At 30.2% G+C, this 12,885-nt stretch overlaps 1 protein-coding gene and 1 long non-coding RNA gene across 5 annotated transcripts in view; one reads left to right on the plus strand and one right to left on the minus strand.

Annotated features, from left to right (window-relative positions):
* The window catches only part of Nmdar2 (glutamate ionotropic receptor NMDA type subunit 2), a 162,452-nt gene that overhangs the window by 99,546 nt on the left and 50,021 nt on the right, over positions 1-12,885 (minus strand). The gene's annotated exons all lie outside the window — the stretch shown is intronic.
* On the plus strand, positions 3,117-4,460 carry LOC148935108 (uncharacterized). Its single transcript, XR_016140671.1, has 2 exons — positions 3,117-3,588; positions 4,023-4,460. It is a non-coding gene; the product is annotated as an uncharacterized LOC148935108 (long non-coding RNA).

Here is a 12,885-nt window from a genome sequence, read left to right on the forward strand (position 1 = left end):
AAATATAATTATTCTTTTGTTTGTATTATTCGCAGATTTCGTTAAATATATGCATGCAAGCTAAAAAATGAATATTAAATATATATCAATATATTTTTATAAACATTTAGGGATTAGCAAAATAATAAATATCATAAGCTAGCTCTTGTAACTCCTACACAATTAAGAATAGCTTTTTTTTTCTTTCTTTACGGTACTTGAAAGTCGGAACACATCCCTATCGATACTGTAGAAGAAAGAGGACAGTAACCTCCGGCTACATCGATATGGCTCCGAAGCTTCGTTACTTAACTTCCATGAAAGAATATCCCCGCGCGCAGATCTCGTTCTGCTTTCTGATCTTCTTCCGGTTGGAAAATCACAAAAGCTCGAGCGATCGAACAGCGATCTCCTTTCTTAAAAGGCGCCTCGTTTCGCACGTTTATTCATCCTTTTACGATTGTCTTTCCTGTAGCGCCATGTTTTCTCGTCCAGTTTACATTTGCGGTTGTTCATTTCATTCTTATTATGTTTTCCTCTTTTTCTCTCACTGATAAAAGTCGATTATTTTATTTTTCACGAGCAATACTTTTTAGATTATATCAAAATCAGGCAAGCACTTACGAATAAATACGAATAAAGAATTTCCTGTAATAAGTATGAACGGTGACGATGGATTCATTCATTTTATATTTGTTTGCTTGATCTGAATACAATTTTAGACGTTTTATTAAACAGATTAGTTAATTAATTGTATATTTAATTAATTAATCAATAATAGGATCTGCATGAACGATAATAACAGTATAATCTATAATAATAATAATATATGATTAGTATTATATTACAAATTTCAATTAATCTTCAATAGCACATATAGTCAAATTTCACAGAAGATATATTACAATTAGAAAAAGATATATTATACGTGAATATATGTATATATGTATATATGTATATATGTATATGAAATACATATGTATATGTGTGTGTGTGTGTGTGTGTGTGTGTGTGTGTGTGTGTGTGTGTGTGTGTGTGTGTGTGTGTGTGTGTGTGTATATGAAATACTTAGCACATATACTTCACATTATACACATTGGACGGAAAAGGCTACGTATACTCCGTCTATGAATAGTTACCTATCATGTTTCCGCTTACATTAATTCACTTACTAATGCATTGCTGCATCATACATGAATGCATTATGCGCAAAATTTCAAATAAATATTGCAAGATGAAACTATAAGAAATATATCGAACTTTGGTAGTGTCGTACGGATTCGCAATTTCGTTTTGTATCGCTTCTTTTATCAATTCTTTCTCTTATTCAAGTTTCTGAATCTTGTATTTATGTGTAATAAACAATTCGTATATGCACTATTTTTATTAAATAAAATATATATATTTTTTTATATTATTATATTTTTATATTATTATATTTATATATTATTTTATTTTATATTATTATATTACTATTTGCAAGCATTGTAGATTCTAATTATATATGTAAGATAAAAAAATATATAAAAGAATAAAAAAATAAGAATATAGTAATAATGATGGTTACAGAAAGTTGTACAAAAACATAAAATATTAATACAAGAACATAAAAATAATATAATAAAGATCTAATATAGATGTTTATATATGTATATGATGCTTAATACAACTAATTTTTATTCCTGATTGAAGAAACACAGAAAAGTGATATTCATAATTTTGTATAAGTAAATAGTTTAATTAAAAAAATGATTTATAGAAAATGATTAAAATATTATACTAATGTCAAAACTGAACAAGAGACATAAAAGAAATAAAAAATATAAAGAGCAAGAATATGTTGTGAACATATTGACAATGTACATATAATACTTAAAAGATACAATCTCAGTAAATCTAATCAATATGATAGTAAAAGGCTATAAATTTCTCTCTCTCCTCTCTTTCTATACATCTTTCTCTCTCTTTCGCGCATCCGCTCGTTCATCTATAGAATAATATTCCGTGTTGAATGTCACGTTGGAAATATACTAGTCTACAGTTATATAACTCACAACGGCGTATCGAAATAAAATCGCGATGGTTTATCACTAGGTCGCGCGGCGTTTCAGCTTCGCAAAATAATTCGCACTATCGCAACAAGCGAAATGTGCAAAACTCGGAGCAAATCCAATCGTGCTTCAATTCCGAACGTTTTTGTTTATCTTTTGAAATATGAACCGCACGCGGTTTACGCAAAGTGCGCTCGATATACATTGGAGAAGCTTAACGTTTTGTGCAATTTCTGACAGCGTCCCGGTGATCCACGGCCGTGCGGAAACGATCATTCCGGTCGTTTCGCTTATCCCTGCTGGGAATAGTCAGGAAATTTCTTCAGAGACGAATTGTAAGCACCGCCTAGGAGCGCGGTCTTTAAACATCACGCATTTTACCGTGTCCCGCCGACATCGAGGTTACAAACATTTCCTATTTACGTTCAGAAAAGTTTGCGTAATATACTATATCTGACACACTGTAACGCGAGATACTTCGAAATACTCGTGAAACATCAATGCATAACTGTAATATTTAATATTTAAAACATGTCGCATTAGAGAGAAATATTCTCCATAAACGCAACGAGACTTTAACGTATTATTGATTTGACAGTAAAAATGAGATAGCAGTCATTGCAAATGAGTATTGGGATACTACACTCTTGTATTGATTCTAGAGCATTGAATATTGAAAACATCGATGAAAAGTATAACATCTTTTAAATATTTCAGTGCTACTAACATTTGATAATCATCTGCTACCTTTTTATAATAATTTACATATGATATTTTTTTCTATATATCATATATCATATATGTATTTTTACATATAATTTTGCTAATTAAGCTTGTTAAATTTATAAATATATATATTGATCATAATAATTAAAAAATCATAAAAATCATAAAAAAATTAATAAAACTCTGCAAACAACGTTTTAAAAAATTCAAATTGCACCAAATAAATATATTTCAGAATTTCACAGCAGACATCAAACGTGTCCGTTCACAATCCAGCTAACTCCAGAGCTGTCCCTGTGTGCAACTAATATTGGCCAACGACACGATTTGCTCATGTAGAAGACTTATACGTGTGCAGACTACACCCTTGAGTACACAAGAACTTTACAGTTATATATATATATATATATATATATATATATATATATATATAGTATACACACCGCACACATACACACACACACACACACACACACACACACACACACACACACACACACACACACATGTGTATACATATATATAATGTGAAACACTTTCTCGCCTAAGCTCTGGCCAGCCATAAAGTCTATACGTGTAGGTTATCTTGGAGTAGGTTTTGGACCACCCAAAGACAGATACATTTAACTTACCGAACAGTCTCCAAGTTGCATAACATTGTTCTCGATCTACAAAGCACGTTACTGTTATTGTTGCGGACCAAGGCGATGTATTGTACAGCCTGTTACTACACACTTCCGGAACTCCTACCGTAATTCTATGCTGATCAGACTGGCGGTTGATCACCAACTGGGCGCCTACTGTCCCGTATCATTCAGCTAGTGTTAGATCGGTATACTGAACTATTGGCCACAATTATTGATTGCGGTTAACTATATGCATTGATAAGTAATGATCACACCCAGGCATTTCACAATTAGTTAATTTATATCAAGTTGATTATACGTACATTTCTGTCCATAGAGAGGTATTATTATTCCAATCTATTAGAATTGGCATAATGCAGTTTGTTATTTCATATAACTTCAGTACACAGTTGTCAATCGTCTTATTGTTAGCAATTATTCCGATAAATTTCTTTTTTATTGAAAACCTCAAAAATTACAATTAAAATTTTATATTTTATTTTGCAGAATATTCTTTTTTCTTTTTTTTTTTTTTATATATAAATAGGAAAAAAATTGAGTCGTTTGTATTCGTGAATAATCTCCAAATATTCCGTTTATCTAATATAATGAAACTTTCTATATTATATTGAACCAACAGTTCGCATCTGGTAACAGCTCCATTGTCTCTGGATAAAGGCTGCATTTCGTTGGGCGTGAACGAAGAGTCTATTGTGGCTAGATCGACGCGTTGCTACGTAACGATTATGTGTGCTCAAGCGGAGGACTATACAATAGCGTTGTGGAAAAGGAAGCATTCCGGTAAAGCGTTCACTTTTGAAACAGTATATAGAATTGTACTAAACAATCAACACCGATAAAGTCGTAGTCGCGTTTCTTACATTATTCTATCAAGATTCACTTTTATTCCGCATATAGAAAATAATTATTATGCGATGTTTATTATGATTTTCATGCAGATATTATAGTTTATGGAAAATATTATGCATGTTTTTATTATTGTTATTATCATGTAGTAAAATATTCCGGTAGATATGTACATAAGTTAACAAAAAATTATACCAGATTTCTTCACGAGAGCCTCACATATTCAATGATCACTTCCAAAACATCACGTCCAAAAATATTTTGAAACATTTTAATTCATTATATTTGAAATAATTGCATGTCATCACTTGACAGTGTATTATATTTTTAATAATTTATTATATTCAAAAATATTGTTTAAATTGATAACTAATATCATTCATATTAATCATTTAATAATATAAATGATAATAAAAATAATAATGATAAAAATTAAATAGATGTCAAATCAGACTCACATTTTAATATTGTGTTTCATTTGATTTTATTCATCAACACATTCCGTACCGCGTTGATCACTGACAATCCATAAGATTTTCTGTTTAAGTCATTTGATATTTCAGTTAAATAAAGCTATATAAAGAATCATTAAATATTTCCTGATATCACTTGTCGGAACATAATTATGACGTATATTACAATATTAGTACTTACTAAATCTTTTTTCTTTACAATAATAATTTTAGCAATTTTTCCATTATGGAAAACTCCACAATTTATATAACAATTACAATAATTATATCGCGTAGGAGTTTCCATGGATACCAAATTACATAAAATTAATATGCAACGTGTTAAAAGATGTTTCATAATTTATTTAAAAGTTCAATAAAATTTCTATAATCTAAACTCCCTTTTGTATCATTAATTTTTTTCAATTTATTCAGATATATAATTAAAAATATTATTATAATAAATTATATTAAAAATATTATATATATAATTAAAAATATTTTAAAAAATTACAAAAAATTTTTAAATAAATAAATTTGGATATAACATATCGTTTATATAATTTTATCATTTTCTTTCATGTTTAAGCAATTATAATTATCATTAAATCATCAAATTATTCAATATCATTTCCAATCACATATATGCGTATGTAGATTTTCCATTTTATATCCTGTGAAATTGATTTTATATAAATACATCAACACGTTCGCTTGTATTTCATGGCTTCTATTTTGGAATGACCTGCGGACAATGCCAATTGGTAGCTGCCAATCACTGTTTGCTCAATGGGGTGATATAAATCGCACGCGTAACGACGAACTGCAGAACGATGGACTAATTGCTGAGACCCGGAGGAGAGTTTTTATATCAATGAAAATACGACAATGAGCAATCGACTGATAGCCATAAAATGCACAATCTTTATACATAATCGGTATGCGCCTACATAGCTGATATAAAAGAAAAATATACTTTTCGAAAACATGCATACAAAAAAGTCGCTCGCGTTTTGCTACTAGAAATAAAGAGTTCTTGAAAAAGTCAATAATATACAATTCATCGCAAAAATGCTTTTTGAATATGTTCATGGTCTGCAATGTATATCACTTAAGATATGCAGCCGTTCCCATACTGACGTGATACAATACATAAGCGTATTATGGGAATGCACAATGTATTCGCTATTATTCGACATCGTGCAAATCGATTAGTTCATGCAAACCATCATAACAAAAATCTGTATTTTCTATCACTTTAGATAAAATGTGCTTCAAAATTTTTTATATTTTCTTTCCTTTTTATATAATTAAGTATCTCTAAACAATTAATAAAAGAATATAAAAAAATGTTTTTCTATATTCAAAAGTATCTTTAAATTAATAAATAAATTCGGATTTAAAATTATCGAGAGCTTTCTGTACATATATTTACATAAACATGTATATATATATATATATTCAGAACAGTCTTTCGTTTCACTGATCTACTCTACTATATATAATACTACATATGATAATATTAGATTAAATTTTAAAACTTACACTTTTACGTGTCAAAATGAAGAAAAAGAATAAGTGTAAAAAAGTGTTGTGGCGACCTTGTTTTCCAGAGTACAAGTATTTTTCTACTGATTGGTCAATGATGACGAAGGTAAAAATTGTAGGCTGTCTGCCATTGAGTAGAACGTGAAATACGAAAGAAATACGGATTCTGAAGAAAGCTGTTGCGGCAACTAGAGCGACAATAATATTACAGCCATATTTTTGCTCCTAAGCGAAGGAAACACACCTTTACGAGACTCACGTGAAAAGCAATTGGAAAGTCTGAAATTTTGTGGTTGTCAGCCAAGCCTGAATATAATAGGAAAGTCAGTTTTCTTAGCTTCGTTTGATCTTTATTAAAGCATTGAATAGCTATGGTATTTCCATAATGCAATAAAATTATATTATTTAATTGAAATATATATATATATATATATATATATATATATATATATGATATTAGACATTATATTTACAACATTTTTATTTTTATAAAATTAATAAGATAAGATATTTTAGTTGTATTAATATGTGATATATTTCACAGAAAAAAAAATATCATGTTGATTCTACCTGATATTTTTTACGAAAAGGCAATATGGTTTACATAGTAATATACCTCATTAAAACATTCAGTCGTATATGCCATACGAATACAACATGTAAGCTTTAAAAAATAGCAGTTAAAATTTGAAGTGAAATTCATTACGATGTTTTAAACGTATAACTCGGTAACGAACATGCATACCTGAGAGAATCAATAAATTATAATGGTTTAATATTGTTTTATTTATTGCAAAAATGACTGAATACTTTTTTACAAACATTTTTCATCAAGAAATGACAATATCATTTACAAATTGCAAAATTAAAATGATATTATTGTATTGAGACGGAAGATGTGAATATTCGAATATCGTGTAAAATGGCCTACTTTGCAATAATCTTAATAAATTTCAATTAAAATACAATACAGAATTTAGAGAAACGGAAACGAGTATACAAAGTTTTGCATCTTAATTGTATCTTTAATCAGGAATTTCTGTTTAGTCCAAGAATGTTCCAGGAATGTTTATTTATTATCATGAAATGCAGATATTTAAAAGTTATCAGGTTTTATCCATCGAAACTTGCTTGCGGTATTCCTCGAACGTAATACATTTAAAAAATTCGCACTACTAAATTAAAGAAGCAAGCATATTTTTTATAAAAATCTTTAACAACACAATCGTACTGAGAAAAAAAGTCAAATTGTTCAGAAGCAAATGATAGCTTATGACATTTTTTTAAATATTTGGTTGGTTATAAAATTACTGGGTATAAAGATTTGATTGCGATGATAAAATATACATTTTTAAGAAATATATTTAATTCTTGATTCTCCTAATCATAAGATGATTTATTTATTATATATAAATAAAATTTTATTTTGCTATGTTTTGTTGCAAATATATTTTAGCTCTTGAGAACTAAAATGTCGTAAATAAATCACTAAATACAAATATTTATAATTTTGCTTCCGATGTTTTTTTAAATTTCCTATAAAATATATTAAAAAATCATTATTATAATTTGTACAATTTTTTAAAAATTTAAGCCATTCTTAAATATCTTAAAAATATACTTAATAAATTAAATCGTTACATCAATCTAATGATGCAGAACATATTAAATTTAGAGTTACTGAAGCACAAATGTAATATTTTCCACTCGCAATCCTCTCGCAAAGTTTCATGTGCGAAATGAGTTGAAAGAAACAAATATTCCCGGATTTAGAGTCCGTCAGAGTTTATTTCATATTATTTGCTAACTGCACAGTCCAGAATGAATGTTCTATGATTGCAGTATTATTTTCTAACAATTTCATTTAAAATGCCTATTTGTATTAAACGTAACAAACTGGTGCTGTTTGGAAATTAGATAAACACACACTGCTACTAACAGTGTCATGCTAAATTTATGTTTAATCCCTCGACGTCTAATACCGCGGAGAATACGGTTCGCACTTGTTGGTAAATGATCCAGCTGGGAGCACAGATTGAGGTGAGTTGAAACGTCTACCAAATCTAGTTCACTCACTAATGTTGCGCAAAGCCACTGTTAATTCCGAATTTCAGACATAGGAATAATCTCACCTTAAGTGGAAACAGGTCTTTGACGTGCAGCGCGTAAGGCATGTTTTAGAGAACGAATTAATCGCGAATTCGTGGCGTAAAACGCGTTAATCCACCAAAATGGATATTTCTCGCGCCCGTGCTCTATGTAGATGTACGTCTCTCTAGAGCTTCAATTCTGCGCTAGAGATTCAATTAAGCTTAATCATCTTGCAGAGCGGAGTGATTTTAAGCGATGTTCAATCGTTCGGGCTCTTTCGCGTGCTGAAAGACTCAGTCCTGAGACGATCAATAGAGAGCCAAAATTTTCACGTGCGAAGAACCGACCGAACACTATTATATATCCTGCCATTATTAATTTCAGGAACTCAATAATCCTATTTTTTTGCTACTTCTCACATAAAATATTCAGAGCTTAATTGATCTAACTAAAAACAAATTGGATCTATTTATCGGATCTTTGAATTTAGATTTGTTGATTTGAAAACGAGAAGGAAAAGATTCAGTTGTTTTTTAAAGAGTATTAATGTTCTTAATATTCTTGCCCTCAATTTTATTCTTCTCAACGTTGTTTTAATGCTAGTAAATAGTTTACACGTAAAAGTTCATTTAAAATATCGATATTATTCTTTGTTTAAATTACTTTGTTTAAATTTGATATAACTACAATATTCCTCTTTTCTTTATATTTCTTCTTTTGAAGTCATCATTGACTTGCTATGTTTAACGCTGAATCAAAAATTCTGCAAAAAGTCTCATTTAAAAAATTATTTAAACTGTTAATTATATTAGAAATTTATTTAACATATTCTAACTAAATTTCAAATTCTTGCAAAATCTATTTTAATCTAAACTTTCTTAATTCGTGAATAATTTAATACATTTAATACATTTTGTGCTATTATTAAATATATCTCTACACTAATGAATACTGATATTTTGCACATATTACAAATAAAAGGATAAAAATATTTCAAGTAAAATAAACGTTAATACGTTAAGACTGGCCGATTCCTATCATGGTAAAGTGCATTTCACAAAATGTGATGCGTCTTGCATTTATAGGGAAACATATCCGTCTTTTACGGAGCTCGATACCTACGGTGGTTGATAGTAAAGGGATTTCATCTGCCAATCCGTCCTTCGTCGTAACGTAATGGCTTCGTGACCGCAGCAGCCTGGAAGAGCTGCTAGTATCCATGAAAGCGGAAATGGAAGTTGCGATGCATCCCGGCGAAGATTCGCGAGGTGACAGACCGCCTCTGCTCGTCGAAAAATAACCGCGCAATATTTCCTGTCAGTTAGATGCGCGAAACTCGTTTCTCCACAGAAGTTTCACGCTACAAGGAATCGATGAAACACGTATCTCGTATAAATTTATGTCGCAGTTGAGTGCCAAGCTAAGAAAGTCATCCTCGCTTTAATACCGACTCAATTAATTATTTGAATAAATCAGGAATGATCTTGCATCTCGATACAACACGTTTTCAATTGTATAACCATTATTCGTGTCAGTTCCCATCTTTCTTTAAAAAAAGTTATATTTCTCATATTAACCAAAATTAATAAATGTACAAGTAAATTACATATTCGGAAAAACGTTATAGTGTTACTTTTCAAAGTTAAAAAAAGCAGCGTCTTAAAAAAATATTATCTTTAATAGTTTTAATATTAAACATGTCGATTTAAAAAAACGGGTTACAGAAAAATTCAGATGTTCTTAAAACAATGATTTTGTATTCAACCAAATTTAGGTGTTTCTCTGAAATATTTTATATCGTTGACATTCCAGATACGAGCCAATTCCATTATGAAGGCGACGTACTTTTTGCTGATGCACAAGAAACGCGAACGCGCGGACTAGGCAAAGCAAATTGCACTATCGCGGCTTTTTCCTATCGCAGCTAACGACCGGAACGCCGGCTGATGCAAATCGAACTTTTTCCGGTAGCTTTTCGTCGAAGACGAAAGCACACCATAGAGAGAGTGTTAGGCTAGAAAATTCTTCTGCACTATTGGTGCGACAGCAACATTGACACTTATATGCGAGATAAAAGCGACCTTGGCCCCTTGGCACGGGATTGCGGATAGATATTTGCCGCACCCTCTCCATTGCTGTGTCGCACCTACATATATATGTGTGTGTATTCGGTTGCGTCACTGCGCAAGTGAGATACGGTAAACTTTTGATAAATCCAACTAGTATTACCTTTTTTCTAATAGCAACTAACAAGTTGGTTAAAAAAATCAAATATCTAAATTTAAATATAAATTTAGAAAGTAAAATACAATTGTATATTTTATTTTTCAAGTTTATATTTCAATGAATTTAGATGAAAGTAAAATATATAGATATAAATATATATTATACGATATTTTTCGTTGTCAAATAATCACATAAACTATAATATAATGCTCTTTGTTATGAGAAAAATTATTTTATATTATTTTTGTGATAATACTGTAATTTGTATGAAAATACAAGTTGGATTTAAAACGCATAAAATGATTTATATATTGTTTTTTATTTTATGGCGTAGACAGCTTTTTAGCCTAAAGTAAACAAGTTTTTAACTCTTAATGCAATTTAACGATTCTACATTCAAAGTAAAGGCAAGACTTCTGTATTTATATTGCATCAAGTCTCTTCTACGTGCCAGATACAGATCGTTTTTTGAAAGCAACACATCTCTTTCAAAGTGGTTTTTTTATTCCGGCAATTAGGACGTAGAACAACGTTTTCTCTTTTTTCTTTTAATCGACGACAACCTATTTTATCTCTTTGATAACCACGAAATGGAATTTCATTGTAAAAGTATATCTCACGAGGATACCTCGAGGACATTCGAAATATGCCGGATAAAGAGTTTCTCTGTGCTTTGTTTATAGAAAGCACGAAAATGGCTCCCTAACATATATATCCTATTTTCATGCAGAAGATATTCTTCCCTCAGGCGCACGAATGCGCTTTGCGACAGGGTTTCAAAAGCCATCTGTACTTAACCGACATTATGTGTCTTTACACTAAATTAATCTACTAGCATCGTTATTAAAAATTTTATTTTCATAATTCATACAATGAGTTTATTAACCTCAAAATAATTATTTAATACTAAATAAATAATTTAATAATTAATGTATATTGTATCTTTAATTTTAATAAATATTCACCCTGTATATTAAACAGCACGCGATTGCATTTAATTAAACATCTACGCAATATATCTGAAACATTAAAAAAAACTGAATTACATAAAAATTACATACCGTTTCCTCGTATTTATAGATTTTATTTGTAATTTTATATGGAAAGAAGGTTAAACATGTACATATTGAATTAAGTTATTTTTAAAGAATAAGTAGCGATGGTGATTGAAGCTCTTTATCGTGTCATAAAAAATAAGATTTTTCTTAGCAACTTAAAAGATTTATTGATTTTTACAATTAAAAAAGATACAATTTAATCTGTCTTCCTTTAAAGCTCGAAAGATGTTTCTAATTTCTTATTTTATCTATAAAATAATAATTATTGAGAGAAGATTTATGTAATAGCGATGTTGATATTTTTGCTACACACACCGCGTACATTTTATTTCATCATTTATTGGAGCGATGTATTTTTATCACGTATGTAATAAAATAGTTTATATAGCAAATATAAAAATAAGTTTATAGCAAATACGTAAATGTTAAAAAAACCTAATAATCATACATTCCTAATTCATTGGACTATAAATTAAGAATAAAATCCTAGAATCCCAAGAGAAATCTTGTCCTAGATAATCGCAGATTCTAAAAACTTAAGTCCACGAAGGCAATGAACTTCTTGGACGTCGTTAGAGTAAGAAATGCGCCAGGAGGGATTTTCAGAGATAAGTTGCTCGAGTATAGTCTGCGCTGATTTTCCGAGACCAGAACCATCGTGTCGTTGACAGTCGTCAAACTACATGCCATTTGACGAAATTGTCGTGAAAAGTTCAGAGTTGGATCACGTGAAACATTAATTGAATGAAAGCGAAAATTAGAGTCTTTGTCAAAGAAGGATCTTTCGCTGATGAATCAATTGCAATGATTGTCAAAACCAAAATTAACATGACAAATTAAAATGCGCAAAGTTGCTGATCTATAAAATGTAAATCAAGCACGTAATGAACAAGGCAAAAGTTTCGAAGATAATGAACACAGTCTAATTAGGATAGATTTAAAGAAGTAGAAGGCAAGGAAAAACAACAGCATAAAATAGCGTTGCTTTTTTCCGCAATTTCTTGCAAAACTTTATAGTACCGCGAAAGTTCCAGTGCGGAGCTTGACAGCTATGTCGTGGAACGGTGCGTCATTTCTTGCGATAACCTCATGCGGGAGTTACTAAGGACTTTACCTTCCGCCTACTTTCTCCCACAAACGACGCCTGGTGTGGTAACGCGCCTCTGCGAAAGAATTTTCTATTGGAATTTTTTTATTAAGCAAAAAACAAGCGATGATAGAAAATAAAATAGAGGACGAAGCAGATAAATAAAATATTTAT

Source organism: Pogonomyrmex barbatus, unplaced genomic scaffold, assembly GCF_055798465.1.
Source record: "Pogonomyrmex barbatus isolate J1 unplaced genomic scaffold, ASM5579846v1 scaffold6, whole genome shotgun sequence".
NCBI lineage: Eukaryota > Metazoa > Arthropoda > Insecta > Hymenoptera > Formicidae > Pogonomyrmex > Pogonomyrmex barbatus.